The sequence below is a fragment of the Triturus cristatus genome, chromosome 1_2 (assembly GCF_964204655.1).
Source record: "Triturus cristatus chromosome 1_2, aTriCri1.1, whole genome shotgun sequence".
In the NCBI taxonomy this organism is placed as follows: domain Eukaryota; kingdom Metazoa; phylum Chordata; class Amphibia; order Caudata; family Salamandridae; genus Triturus; species Triturus cristatus.
In genome coordinates this window covers 1,095,361,701-1,095,376,421 of record NC_140580.1, presented here as the reverse complement: position 1 = coordinate 1,095,376,421, position 14,721 = coordinate 1,095,361,701, and the positions used below count along the sequence as shown (strand labels likewise).

General features: G+C 45.5%; 1 protein-coding gene across 15 annotated transcripts in view; it reads right to left on the bottom strand.

The window, feature by feature from the left end:
- DAB2IP (DAB2 interacting protein) overlaps window positions 1–14,721 on the bottom strand; it is a 1,477,580-nt gene that overhangs the window by 336,125 nt on the left and 1,126,734 nt on the right. The window contains exon 1 of one of the 15 annotated variants that reach the window (XM_085613699.1): window positions 4,220–4,403. The exons of 12 other annotated variants lie outside the window; for them this stretch is intronic. The gene's annotated coding sequence lies outside the window, so the exon portion shown is untranslated. Of the gene's footprint in view, window positions 1–4,206; window positions 4,404–14,721 lie in introns of those variants that run through there. 2 more of the 15 variants (XM_085613703.1, XM_085613700.1) reach the window with 2 other exon arrangements.

Sequence of the window (14,721 nt, the reverse complement as noted above, 5' to 3'; positions counted from 1 at the left end):
GGAGATGAGGACACACTGGAGATGAGGACACACTGGAGATGAGGACACACTGGAGATGAGGACACACTGGAGATGAGGACACAATGGGACTAGGAGATGAGGACACAATGGGACTAGGAGCTGAAGACACACTGGAGCTGAGAGCTCAGGAGACACTGGAGCTGAGAGCTCGGAACACGCTCACAGGAGCTGAGAGCTCATGACACACTGGAGCTCTCAGGAGCTCATTGCACACCCACAGGAGTTAAGAGCTCAGGGTACACTCACAGGAGTGGAGAGCTCAGGGTACACTCACTGGAGCGGAGAGCTCAGGTACACTCACTGGAGCTGAGAGCTCAGGGTACATTCACTGGAGCTGGGAGCTCAGGGTTCACTCACTGGAGCTGGGAGCTCGGACACACTCTCAGGAGCTGAGAGCTAAGGGTACACTCAATGGAGGTGAGAGCTTGGTGCACACTCACAGGAGCTGAGAGCTTAGGGTACACTCACTGGGGCTGGGAGCTCGGACACACTCACAGAAGCTCAGGGAGGTACACTCAATGGAGCTTGGAGCTCAGGGTTCACTCACTGGAGCTGGGAGCTCAGGGTAAACTCACTGGAGCTGGGAGCTCGGACACTCACAGGAGCTGAGAGTTAAGGGTACACTCACTGAAGCTGAGAGCTCGGTGCACACTCACAGGAGCTGAGAGCTCAGGGTACACTCACAGGAGCGGGGAGCTCAGGGTACACTCACTGGAGCGGAGAGCTCAGGTACACTCACTGGAGTTGAGAGCTCAGGGTACATTCACTGGTGCTGGGAGCTCAGGGTACACTCACTGGAGCTGGGAGCTCAGGGTAAACTCACTGGAGCTGGGAGCTCGGACACACTCACAGGAGCGGAGAGCTAAGGGTACACTCACTGGAGCTGAGAGCTCGGTGCACACTCACAGGAGCTGAGAGCTCAGGGTACACTCACTGGGGCTGGGAGCTCGGACACACTCACAGAAGCTCAGGGAGGTACACTCAATGGAGCTTGGAGCTCAGGGTACACTCACTGGAACTGGGAGCTCGGGGCACACTCACACGAGTACTCGAGCTAGCAGCTTTCAGTGGCAGGGGGTTCTACGCAGACTCATGTGTCTTGGTTACTTATATAACGCTAACCGTGGCAGGGAGGTCAACGCACACTCACGTGCACCAGTGTGCCAAGGTCCAAGCCCTGAGGGCACCCACATGTCCGTGACCCTAAATACTCATAGGGTCTTTTAGGAACTCATGGTTCTTTAGGTAAACAAGGAATGAGAGCAAGCTAGTTTTTCTTTTTTTATCAGACAGAGCCATCTGCACTGTCGGCCTCTACTCCTTGCTTGACAGGCGCTTCATTATACAATGAGTATCATTTGTGTTTTTATTCCCAGCCCTTAAGATCCAGGACACTTTGATGCATGAAACAGGACGAGTCACAAACATTCCCAGAACCTATGCCCCAAGAGTAGCTGGGACCCATTCACTGGAGCCGCTGATGAAATGTTAAACAAAAATACATCTGCCAGGGCTCAAAAAGTCACGGAGCAAAACAGACGAGTGGTTAGAGAGCTGCGCCGCCGCGGGATGACACCCACCGGCCTGTTTTATTAGGTAGCATGTTAGAAGAAATGAAATCATGCCATGAAATTGAAGGAACGACGGCGTGACCAAGAGAGGGCATCAGACAAAGACATGATTCCATTTCAGATTACGTGGCAGGTCCCTGGAGGCTTCCATTGGAGGACGGCGACAAAGGCCTCAGCTGTCTCATAAGAGACATATGCTGTGCGCGCAGGTCAGTCCTTCAATGGGAGCCTTCACCGCCACTCGGGAGCGCACGTCACTGCGCGTGCGCGCGCAGCTCCCGGGGACACGGCGCGGCTCCTGCTTCCATCCACGGCCCGTCCACATGGCCTACTTTCTGACAGTTGTTCCAGATATTTAAGCCACAGCTCGGGCGCGGGCGGTATTCTGAGCCGGAGGACATCATGTTCGCAGAGCCGGGGCCTGCCAACATCTGTCCACATCACTTCCGCAGCCGTCCGGCGGGATTCATTCATAGGCCTGCGAACAATTAAGGCGAGGCGCTCGGGCCAGGGGAGTGTGGAGCATGAGGTCGAGGGAAAAGCCCCTCTGTGAAATCAAGCCGAAGGTGCAGTTACTTTTTTCCCTATCGCCGTGCCTTTCTGACCGCTCCGTGGCACGCTGTCCTGTGTTCGAATTCTTGCCTTCTGCTTTTGACTGTTGTGTTTTGCGATGCACCCAAGGGATTTGTTTTCACATCAGACAGTATTTGTAAGAATATCCAGTCTTTTTTAATTAAAAATGTCTTCGTGTCTTTTAGTTAAAAAATTACTTTAAAATGTCCCTTAAAAGCAAAAATGTACGGCCTCTGTGTAGAGAACGGACCCGACCCCAGAAGCACAAATGTTTCATCTAAAAAGAATTAGCTGCAGCATTGAACATTACTAGATCACTAGTGTCATTAATGTGCAATCCTACAGTCGAGTAAAAGCCAAGACACTTCACAAGAAAATGTAAGGGGGTGTGGTGTGTGTGGGTGTGGTGTGGTGTGTATATATATATATATAAAATGGGTACCGTTTGGGTGATTTTATTGCACAAAATGCAGTGGTATAAAAGCCCAATACGGGTTTCATCATCACAGTGACATCCCCAAAGCCAATGTACAGTGCTTTAACATTTCCATATTATGCGAATTTTGTGGTAAATTGGCAAAGGCAGTAAATGTTGCAGCCACAGAATTGCATGAAGCCACTGCTCCTCACCATTACCATTTAAATCGTAAACACGCGTGCTTTGATCAGTGCACATTGTTAGTTGCAGTTTGTAGAGAAAACGCTTTTTTTCAAATTAGCAACTCTGAAAATAAAAATTAAATATAATAAATACATAATGGCAGCAGGTCACATAATCCTAGGCTGCTAGCGGAGGACTTGTTGAAATGTACACACCACTTAGCCTTCGGCCTCGAGGCTATGACGTCACCGTGCTACATGTACAAAGCTTTATCGAATTCTGGACCACTACATCTTAGGCCATCGGTGTTGCCATATCGTTCTAATTGGGCTCTCCGATACACCAATTTAAATTATGCGGTTGTGCCATAGAATCATAAATTGAGGCAAGGCCGTTGCTCCTTTGCTTACTTTGGCCCAAAACTCTGGAATTCCCTGCCTGCCACGCTTCACTGAAATTCTTTTGAGAAGTTTCAAATACTCTTTAAGACGTGTTTTTTTTTACTTCTAACTTTTAGCTCCCTCTGTTTGAGCTAACATGGATAAGCCCCCTTGGGGCAGCCATAAGCTTTATACACCCGTATAATAATATTAATGATGTGAGCAGAACCTCTGAATGAAATGCCGGGCCATATGACACCGCAACCGGTTCCGAGTTCGAATCCCAGACAAGTAAACATTAACATTCATTCTTCTGATGTCGATAATGAGCTAGCACTGATAACACTGAAATATCAGGAGACAACGGAGAACTGACTTTGCCTAAAGCACGATGTTTGAGAGTGGAGGCAAAATTACTCATATCAGCTCCCCCATTGAATTAGGTAACGAGTATAAAAGACTTCGCATTTAAAAACAAGAGGCACACCTTCAATACAGAAAGAAAATGTAAAAAACAAGGCATTGTGAAAGCACTAAAATGAGAGCAAACAAAAGAAAAAGAAGAAATGTCACAATTTCATTAAAAAAAGCTAATCTGTGTTTTTTTATTAGCTCAGTTACATCGAAAGCATGGATTGTCACCAATTGTAAACACACAGAGGGGAGACCTTACCAGGGGGCACAACTGTCCGTGGTCCATATTTCTTAAAGCCCCATTACATCTCTGTGGATGGTGTGTGTGATATGTCTCGTTGTTCCCAATGACCTCATAGTTTCAAGCGAGCTGAGTGGGGCACAGTGTCTGCACTGTCACGGGGGTCATACCCTGGATGCCTGCCTGTAGGTACAGTATTGTACCTTTTCTGAGCAATAACACATTGTGTATTATGAAAGTGAAATGAACAGTGAGAACCGGCTTTTGCAGGCTGGGGATACTGGACATGTGTGGTACACAGAGGTGACTTTGCTACCCGTGAGCATGCCCAGAATGCGCGATCCCCTTACATACACACGCCCATCTCTTACCTTCCCCAGGCGGTGGGCACGGATGGACACCTACCCTGTTTACTCACCATGCCCGAGTTCTTCCGCCTGCCACACTCCGAGGCCCGCAGACAGAGGCGCCTTGTGCCCGCTGTTGACAAAGCGGCAGCCGCCGCGGAGGCCTGCCCGGCTGGCCGCGTCTCCTCCTTGTAAGGCGAGGGCCCGGATCCGGGAGCTGGCTGCGGGCCGGCAGCCTTGGTCCCTTCTGGCCTCCGTGTACGGCACTCCAGCGCAGCCCGCTGGGAACAATCCCACCGCTTTAAACAAAGCGCATATTCTGCCTCTTTTAAAGGTACAGCGCCCTTTTACCAGGCCGGGCCTTCAGGCGCCATCTGCCTCGCCTCCACTTCATCCCCCTCCCCCCCACCCCAGGCCTCGCCGGTCTGTTGCTTTATGTATCTTTATGATGTGATGAATTAAGCTTCTTTCAGTTACGGTTCGTAGGCTCTATATAGCGCCTACTTTACCCCGGCGTGCCGTCATTATTGCTGTAGGAGGGCCTTTGGCACCCTTGCTATGCCACTAAACTTAACTTTTTGACTACCCGAGGAGCTTTAACTAAAACACACACAACATACCGACAGCTAATGTTTCAAATGAGTGTCTGGGTTATGACATTAGATGCATATTGGCGTTGTATAGCTCGCATCTTTCATTAGTTGGGCTTCTGGGCACTGTGTGCTACGATTGAACATTGGCACACAATTCTCGGATGTCTCCATTGTGAACTGCCCTGATTGTGATTTATAATAATTGTCACACGGCTCTGAACTACCTCGATTGTGTGTTGTCACACCAGTAACCAGTAACTACAGACAGCCAAGGCTGTAACACAGGCCAACAATAACCAGACACACAATATGGGCGAACACTAACTACAGATGGCACATGCGGCGACGCATGCCAAGACACTGCTGGAAACTGTCTCGACTATGTAGTGTCTCACGGCTCTGGTCGTCTGAACATTGCTGAGTGTTACTTTGGGTATGCAATGAGTGTGTTGTAAACACACTGGAAGGCCTGTATGGAGTAGTGGATATCGTGTGTGAATAGCGGCCTAGTGTGTTGTGTCCTCACCTACACAACAATGATTGACAGTGCAGCAATTAACACATATAATTCTAGGGGTGGGCGGAACCCGGCAGAGTTTTACTCTGTGGAATTCTGCTGAGTTACCTAAAATCTCGGCAATATTCCGTGGAGTTTTGCGAGTTGCGGAATTTTGGCATGTGGCGCGGCTCGTGCTGATTTTTAGCACTGGGAGCTTGTTCCATGCTGTAAAATCTATGCAAATGGCACTTCGCAACGTGCCAGAGGGCGTTGCTTGGTTCTGCTGTTCGAGGAGATTTTCTACATGAGCAGCAGCGTTCTCAACACGAATGGTAGTGACCTACCACGACAGCCAGCGTTGAGAAATCTCTCAGGCTTGGGGACACAACTTCTCACAAGCAAGCTTAACATTGAGGAGCTGCGCATGATGAAATACTCCTCCACATGGCAGTTGGCCAAGTTTTGCCGGATCTCCGCACTCCAAGCGGAACGCGGAGTGGGCAAAACTCTGCGAATTTCGCCGATGGAGCAGCATTTTTTGTCCACCGCCTTTATAATTCAGGATTAATCATTCAAATTAGTGAAACCGATTTGAGGCATGCGATAGGATAAACAGGGGCCAGCTACGCACATTATTAAGTACCTAATATTGCATCGAATGCGGAGGATAGCTCCAGGAGGATTAGTAGGAATGGCTTTTTTTGATCCGAGCATCATGCTCCGGCAGGTATGTGGGCCCACCTATCGGTGAGGGGGGGATGCTAGTGTATTGTGAGCGAGGACAGTGCTCCAGTGCTATCTGCAAGTCAGTTTTCATATTGGTTAGGGTTAGACAAACCCAGTCGATAACTATCGCCAACATCAACTAGCCACAGGCAGAGCCTGGTCAGCACTAACCAGAGGCAAAATAAGATTAAGCACATGCCATCACTAACTACAGCCAACAGTGGCTGACACACAGGCTAACACAACCACAGACACAGCTCAGTTCAAAACTAACCACAGGCAACACAGGATTAAGCTAATGCCATCACTAACTACAGCCAGCAGCAGCTGACACACAGGATGATACTAACCACAGGCACAGCATGGTCAACAATAACCACAGGCAACACTGGATTAAACACACGCTGACACTAATTACAGCCAGCAGTGGCAGACACACAGGCTAACACTACCACAGACACAGCCACAGCTCAGTTCAAAACTAACCACAGGCAACACAGGATTAAGCTAATGCCATCACTAACTACAGCCAACAGCGGCTGACACACAGGCTAACACTACCACAGACACAGCTCAGGCCAAAACTAACCACAGGCAACACAGGATTAAGCTAATGCCATCACTAACTACAGCCAGCAGCAGCTGACACACAGGATGATACTAACCACAGACACAGCATGGTCAACAATAACCACAGGCAACACAGGATTAAACGCACGCGGTCACTAATTACAGCCAGCAGTGGCAGACACACAGGCTAACTCTAACCACAGTCACATCTAAGGCCAACACTATCCACAGGCAACACAGGATTAAACGCACGCGGTCACTAACTACAACCAACAGCGGTTGACATACAGGCTGACACTATCCACGGTATGGACGGGGAGTAAAACAAGCTACCATCAAATGCGCAGAGCACAAAGGCTGTCACTAACCCAGACAGCACACACAACAACACAGACTATCACCGACCATATAGGCTACACAGTTTACTACTGTTACTTTCCAAAATGTTATTTTTAATAACGATCACTCTTGATAATCGATTATTTATGTACTCGAATAATGTCTCCATATCTCATCCGCTAGAACACACCAACATAAATTTTTTTTGGGGGGGGGGACGAGGGGGTGGAGTTGTAGATTATTACAGGCAACCAGAAATTGCACAGATACATTCCATAGAACAAATGCTCTGGTCTGCGTGACGATCTCTCCCTAAATTGGACACCCGTTTCTCCATAAAGTCAGACACATTCCAAAATCACCATTGACAAAACATTGACACATCCCCACAAAAAGGACGCACACGACCAAATGGCCTTAAACTGTACAAACATGTCTCGTTGCCCCCCTCGATATAACAAAAGCATAGCCTAGCAGGGAATTCCTATTCAAAGCATAATTTGAGCTGTTGGTGGCAGGTGGGGTCCACAGGCACTCTGTTTTTGGGGACCTGGACTTATTTTTCCTCAAAAGACTTATAAACAGAGCGAGAGAAAAAGAAGAAAAAAACAAATGGAGGAAAGGAGAAGAAAGAGAAAGACTGAAAAAAGTGACAAAGGGCGGTAGCAGGGATGAAAAATGACACGCAAGAGTAAAATAAATAGCCCCACGACTTGTACATCCATCCTAGTGTGAGAGATCTTGGTGATGGACCACAAAGGGTAGCCGAAGTAGGATTACTATTCAAAGGTCCTCTTTCTTCTTACCCCAAATGAGTCTGTTGAGAATGACAGGAAATGTGTTTTCATTCCAGTTTACTACCAATACAGATGCATTCTGGGAAGGATAAATTATGTATATTAGGTAGCGATTCAAGTCTAAGATGGCTGCCTTGAAATCAATGTGTCAGGCTTGCGCTGACATAATTTAATTTTTATTCTGTTTTGCATAACTTCTAAACCCAGAGGGATTCCTGTGCATCCTTTTCCCGGGATAATTAAATTAAATAAATAGATATCACAGGAAGGGGGTGGATGTTAGCCCGCCTGTGCAAGAAAGTGTGAGGTTGTTCCTAGCCTAACTGAAGATGGATGAGGTGATGTGGCCAGGAAGAATCTATTGCAGGCTCCCGGGGGAGCGGAGGAACCTCTGAGAATAACAGAATCTTGTTTTTTATATAGAGTGCTCTACACAAAGTTGCAAGTTTGTAATATTGCAAACACTAGGCGCTCTTTTTATTTAACTAAGTGTTACACCTTTTATTGACCTCAAAAGGATAAAGGGCTGCATTGGCTTTGTCAGGTTCCAGACTTGTATCCAGATTGCACAGAAAACTCCGGAGAAAGTGCTTAATTTGCTGACCCATCTCAGCTTCTCAACCAGCTCACTCTAGACATGTGGGGGTCTGGACAACAATCTAAGAGCAATTGTAATCCTCATGACGAAAAAGAATTCTGGAAGGAGATTAACAAAGGCAGATTAGTGAGTTTACTAGTGGTTACAAGCTCACAAAAGAAAGGTTAGTGCTATAACTTAGCGGCAACATGCTTTCACGATCATCCAGGGAAAGTCATGGCCAAGAATTCTAATGGAGTTTTGACTTTGTGACTCCCACCTTCAATCAACAAAAAGAGCCAGTGCTTAATTTGAGCTAGTGGTTTCTGGTGCTCAGCACCGACACTTAATCATCAACATCAGCACTTTTCATCAATCTTTATAGTAGGCACTGGGAGACTAAGTGGTTTGCTGAGAATCACAGGATTTTGAGCCGACCTGAGATTCAAAACCTGGTTCCTCAGCTCCGAAGTCAGCAGCTCTGGCCATTACGCCACATCCTCAAACATCTTTCATGGTTAGTAGTTGGTTCTCTTTTAGGCGGTGCTAACAAGAGAAATGGGCTGGTGCAAGCTGCCTCCTGACAAAAGCCCCGGCACTTATTTTTGTTTACAAATTAAGGACTGAAAAGAGCTAAATGCTTTCGATAATCCATCATCAAAGCCAATGATACAGGATTATGGTACAAACACATCGTAAATACTTGGTGAATCTTGCCTTGGCACGTGGATCAGAACCTGGATAACCATTTTCAATTCCATTCTGACAATTCAGGTGAACAAGAAATGGGAATCTTGCTTCTTTGCAGATATTACTAATATCTGAAACGGCACTGGAATATTCCTGACAGAACTCTTCCTTGCATGTAACAATTTCTTGGCATTCACAGGTTTCAATGTTTTGTTTGAAGATTTTCTTAATATTTTCACCAGTGTTGTAACTCTATTTTTTTCAATTATATCAGTTTTGGAAGAATCACTTGCTATTTATGTTCCTGAATGCAGCGCATGATGAGGACTGTATTAACTTGAGCGTTTCTCATTGCCCTTTGATCGTGCCGCGTGAACTGAAAGAATGATGGTACACTTAAAGTGATACAGCAGAGGTATATAGCCGAAATAAAATAGAATACATATCACTAAAAACTCTATGAGCGGAAAGAAATTATCATGTGCACAGAAGATTGCAGCACATTCATTACACTTAACCCTGTTCCTAGATCATGTTTTGCTAATATGTAAGTGCTGACATCGCCCCTGAGAGCAATAAGACTGAGTTTCAGTGATGTACAGATTATTAGTATGGGATGGTTACAAAATGTACATGGACAAATGCCATTATACAGCAATTCAGTAAATAGATTATCCTGATGAAGGCCAACAAAAATGAGATGAAAAACCGAAACAACATCGTCCTACATATTGAAAATCTCACACTATATGTTGCTTTAAGTAGCTATGTTAAAGACGTATAATCATTTCTATGACTGTAGCTAGGGGATTCTTTGTTGCTATTGTGGACATAGATGTATGTGTTCGGGTATTTTTATTTGTATTTGTATGTTCATATAAGGATAGTTTTCTTGGACTATACACAATGACATTTTGGTAAGTATGTGTGGACTTGAGGTATTGTCTTAAACTAGATATTGTCATTAGGATTAGTGATTTGTTTTAGAAACAGAACGAATAACATAATTATAACATACATTATCATTTTTTTGTACATTGAGGATTGATAAACGTATTGAATAATTTTGCAAAACTGTAGGTTTCATTTGAGTAAAAGCTTTACATCAAATGCTTTCCTCTTCCTAGAGCAATGGGTGTGGTAAAACCAGTTCCTTCACACCTAGTTATAAAAGAGGGCCTTCTTCTAGAAAAGTAAAGACAGTATCCTGTTGAAAATCTAAGTAGCAACTAGAAGATCAGACCAGCCTAAAACACACTGTAAATCAGGTGAACAAGAGAAAAGAAACATTGTTTTGCTGATCCATGGTCTTTTGAAAATAGATGATCCATTTGATTGTAATGTGCAAAGCACACACTCATGCACTGGAATAGACTAACATGTGGGAAGCAATAAACAGTTTGGGAGAAATTACTGGAGAACATTTAAATACATAATCTGGGGACATTTAGAGAACTATCTGAAAGGAGGAGATTTAAGATTGATATCTGATGAAAAGCCCAACAGAGTAAACATTATTGGGGAAGCTCTATATCAATAGGATAATATAAAGTATGAGAAACAGGGAAGATATGGAGAATCACATCAGATGATACAAATGAGAGATGGAGGTTGACAAAGGTGATTGGGTGAGTGACGTTTGATCAGAAGATTTTGAGAGTCACAACAGAGCAGACAGTTTAGAGAATCACATCAGTGACGCACTTTGAAGCAGATGTGTCTTTCCCATACGAATATATTATTTCACTACAAATGTGAAACTTTGCGTTCCGATAGCTACACGAATCAAACACAGTCCGCAGCGCACAGAAGTGAGATGTGAAGTCAGGGTGGAAACTGCGCATGTTTGTGGGATCCCATCTCCATTTCAAGCAATATATATTCCATTTCTAAAGTGAGCTCATTCAAAATTAAAACCAATTAAACGAGCAGTAATCTTGTCATCTGAAGTGAAAGAAACTGTCTGATCCCTCGCTCCATTACTGCGCACTCTTCCACTGAAGACATCTCACTGAAGCCCGCCTGACAGTATTACAATAAGCTGTGATATTCCCTAAGCATATTTACTCAATCATCAACTCATCAACGCCTACCTTTGCTGGCCCGGGATCTCATCACCACCTGTCGGATCTACAGTATATTTCACTCTCAGGCTTAGGTCATTATAACAGGGGTATTTGCCGGGACTGCATCAGACTCTGGGTTGGATCCATAAGAAATCTAAATGCATGTTTTTTTATATTTCTTTATAGCACTATTTAGACTCTTTTCAATTGGACTGTGTTTGCCATCTAAAGAACTGAGGTACATGGAAATAAAGTGATTTGCAGCAATAAGAACATTTGGTGATACGGGGATGCGAGTATCAGAAATGAGTTCTCCTGGTTCCACCACCCATAAATTTGTCATGAACGGAAATATGTACTAAGTTATTTAGATGTCACAAACCCCGCAAATAGCTAAATTAAAGGATTTACGACAGCTAATTCACTTTTTATGTTCAACTTTTTTAATCGGTTTAGAAATCCACACCAAATCGCAGTTTAGAAGGGGCGTGTTTCGGCTATTCCTTCCAAATTGCAAGTCGGCATGGTACGTTGCAAGTCGGCATGGTAAGTAACCAGTTTGAGTGTGGTAACTGATTTACAAAGAGGAAGGAGCAACATTTGGGCCCCTTCCCCTTTGGGAATCAGGGTCCCAGCTCTGGGGATGGTAAGCAGTGGTCACTGAAACACACAATGAAGTTTTTCAAAATTTTAAAACTTTTTTGTTTAAAGGCAGCTCCATTTCCTTCAAGAAAAATGAGCAGCTTTCAGAAAAATGTTTTCCATTTTGAAATGTTATAAAAGTTTAAAATGACATTTATGATGGCTGCTGTTCCTTGCAGGCCACCATCCCTGTGATTGCAGCCAATCATGAATGGAGGCGGGAGTGCAAATTGCGACCTAACTCATGAATAGTAATTAGGCAGGTCTTTCTGTGACCCCCTGGGATTCCTCGTTTTGAATAATTAACTATTAAGACAAAGTTCGGTTTGCAAAATAAAATACGGGTAACAAAAAGTTAGTGCGTATTTTGCAATCCCTTTTTTGTGACCAATATATTAGTACGTCAGGCTCTGAATCCAATCTGTGGTCGTCTGTGATGGGAGCGAGGCATGAGGCAGACATCCCAGCTGAGAGTGTAGCATCATGTGCTAATAATATAAGCAACGCATGAGGGAATGCATGGTGTTAAAAGCAAAAAACTGAAGAAGGGCAGGCGAAAGCCAAAGCTTTTTAACCAGCTGGAGTTCACAGTGCTAGTATCTGATAGCTAGCATTCCATTCCACATGTTGGCTTGTCTGCAGTACCACTACAGAAAAGACACAAACGTATACAAATCAGAATTGCTTATGCCCCAGAGGTCATGGCTCAAACTTTCTGTATGGCAACAGAAGTTCCTACAGCTTTCTGGATGCACTGATTGTCATCCGTTTTGTTCACCTTGGACCGCCTGGCACAGCTTAACACCACTATTCCCCGTTTCCTGCGTGAAATTTTTCAAACCTTTGAAGCAGGCCGCAGTGCAGTGGGATTCTGGCTTTAGGTTACGAGTCTGGTGTCATGTGTACCGTGGACTCACAAGAAACAAGAGGATGACCTAGGACAGAGCCTGAAATGGGTCAAGAGGAAGGCAAGACCAGGCAGCCCAACCTGGACGTCACCAGAGGTGGCTTTACACTACATACAGCTGTGGAGGTCCTTATCGCTGGCATATGGGTCACAAAATATTTAAAATTCCAATGGCAGCCTGAACATATACAAGAGCTACTTCCTATGCACCAGCCTATGATATCTGTAGACCGGCGAGGAAAGCTGGGTTAAAGCCCGGCAAGGCCGGTTCACATTCCCAGCCTTGCGAGGTTGAGTCAATGGGACTTCATGAACTCAAAGACTTTCCACCTTTGGGTACACTGAGGAAGACAGAGCAGCCAGGAAGAGACCAGGAATCATTGTATTAATGCAAGATGGAAGCCAAGTGTGTAACTCTCCACAACTCCAGTTGCAGCTGGACAACTGGACATGAAGCACGAGAGCCCCGCGGGCAGTTCAACTGGTAGAAATAATTGTTTGAATAATTGTTCCCTCTTTTAATGTGCCGCTGAGCAATCCCTGACCCATGCTCTGGTCAGACAGGCAGAATTAATGTCTGCTGATAGTTGTGGCCAAGGAATCGACTGGTAGGATCTCAGAGGTGCCAGACTAGGGTCCTGTCGTATCTAGAGGAACTAAACCACCTTATAAATAAACCAACCATGCACCGCCTAGTCCGATCCACAGTCACACTTTGTCTGGAGGAAGGACTGTGTATATTTCTACTGTGGACGATTGTGTACCTCAAAGGTGAACAGAAGGACAGGATGACCTTCAAAGAAAGCAACGAGGGAAGAATCGTTGCTACTTATCCATTTTATTCTAAAGCGCCCTAGTATCGGGCTTTTTAACTAGGATGCCACATAAGCACAAATTATACATGCAAGTCCCAAGTGATCTATAAATAATCCAGCAGCCAGCTCCTTGGGTGTGTGGTTAACTCCCTGATGTTGGCACCTGCCAGCTGCAGCACCTGCAATTACTCCCCTGCCCCTCCTGCTCGGCGCGTGGCATCATCTGTGCCTGCAGGTGACTTGATCTGGTACCAAAGGTAATTCACAGAAGCTAGTGCCCAGGTGGGTAATGGTTGAATTGCATCACTCGTGGGCATGGGAGAGGATGGTGGGCAGAAGGGACAGGCCGTGCATCAGAGGCAAGCAGGGACGTAGCTACACATTGTGCAACAGGTTCAGTGGCACCAGTGCCCAGAGGCGTAGGTGTACAACAGTACCCTAATCATTTCTGTATTTCGTACAGTCATAGGCCACTGTTTTCACTTGTACCAGGGACCCTGGCATGTTTGCCACACCGCTGGGCAAATAGAAGACAAATCAGCCAAGCGTGAGTCTAAATATAGATGTACAGGAATATGAAAAAGGCGTGGCCAGGGACATCCTATACAAGCGAGAAAACACACTTAGGTGTACCTTACAGACAGGTACAATCATGTGTAAATGCATTAACCTCAATTTTCAGTCATTCTTGGCTGCCTTTCAAAACCACTAAGGCCGTTTTTTAGTTTTTGATGGCTGGGATACTCCATCAAAATATGGCGGATCTTCCGTCCACCACACAAGTGCCACGGGCTTCGGTGCACTTGTGATACTTTGGACAGGACACCTGCCACATCTGTGACGGAGTATCCTGTCTGCTAAACCAGAAGTAAGCCCGTAGTATTAGTACCTGAATGATTGCACTAAGGGAAAAAGTTGCCTAGTGACAACCAAATGCAACTGGCATGGCCAGGGATACCACGCACACGACAAGTACCCATCTCTCATCAGTACCATTCTTTGATCCGTGCTACACGCGCAATATACAAATGTAAAGGTAGCAAGTAAACTCACCAACCCAGCACCCATGTGCCATTCAATGGATTATTAACATTCTCAACCAGCACCAACCACCGTGGCGCACCACACCCTAACCTACAATAGACACAATACACAGAATGACACAGAACCAAGCCAGGCCGCGTAGACTAGATAGACGGCGAGGAAGAGGTTCCCAGGACCACACATCTTCAGTGTGCCACGTGCAGGCCATCCAGCAGTACCATTGAGACCCAGCACTGCGCACCCACCCAAGCCAGCAGAGATAAACCATACAACCGGATATCACCGGGCCCACACTCGGGTTCATCGAT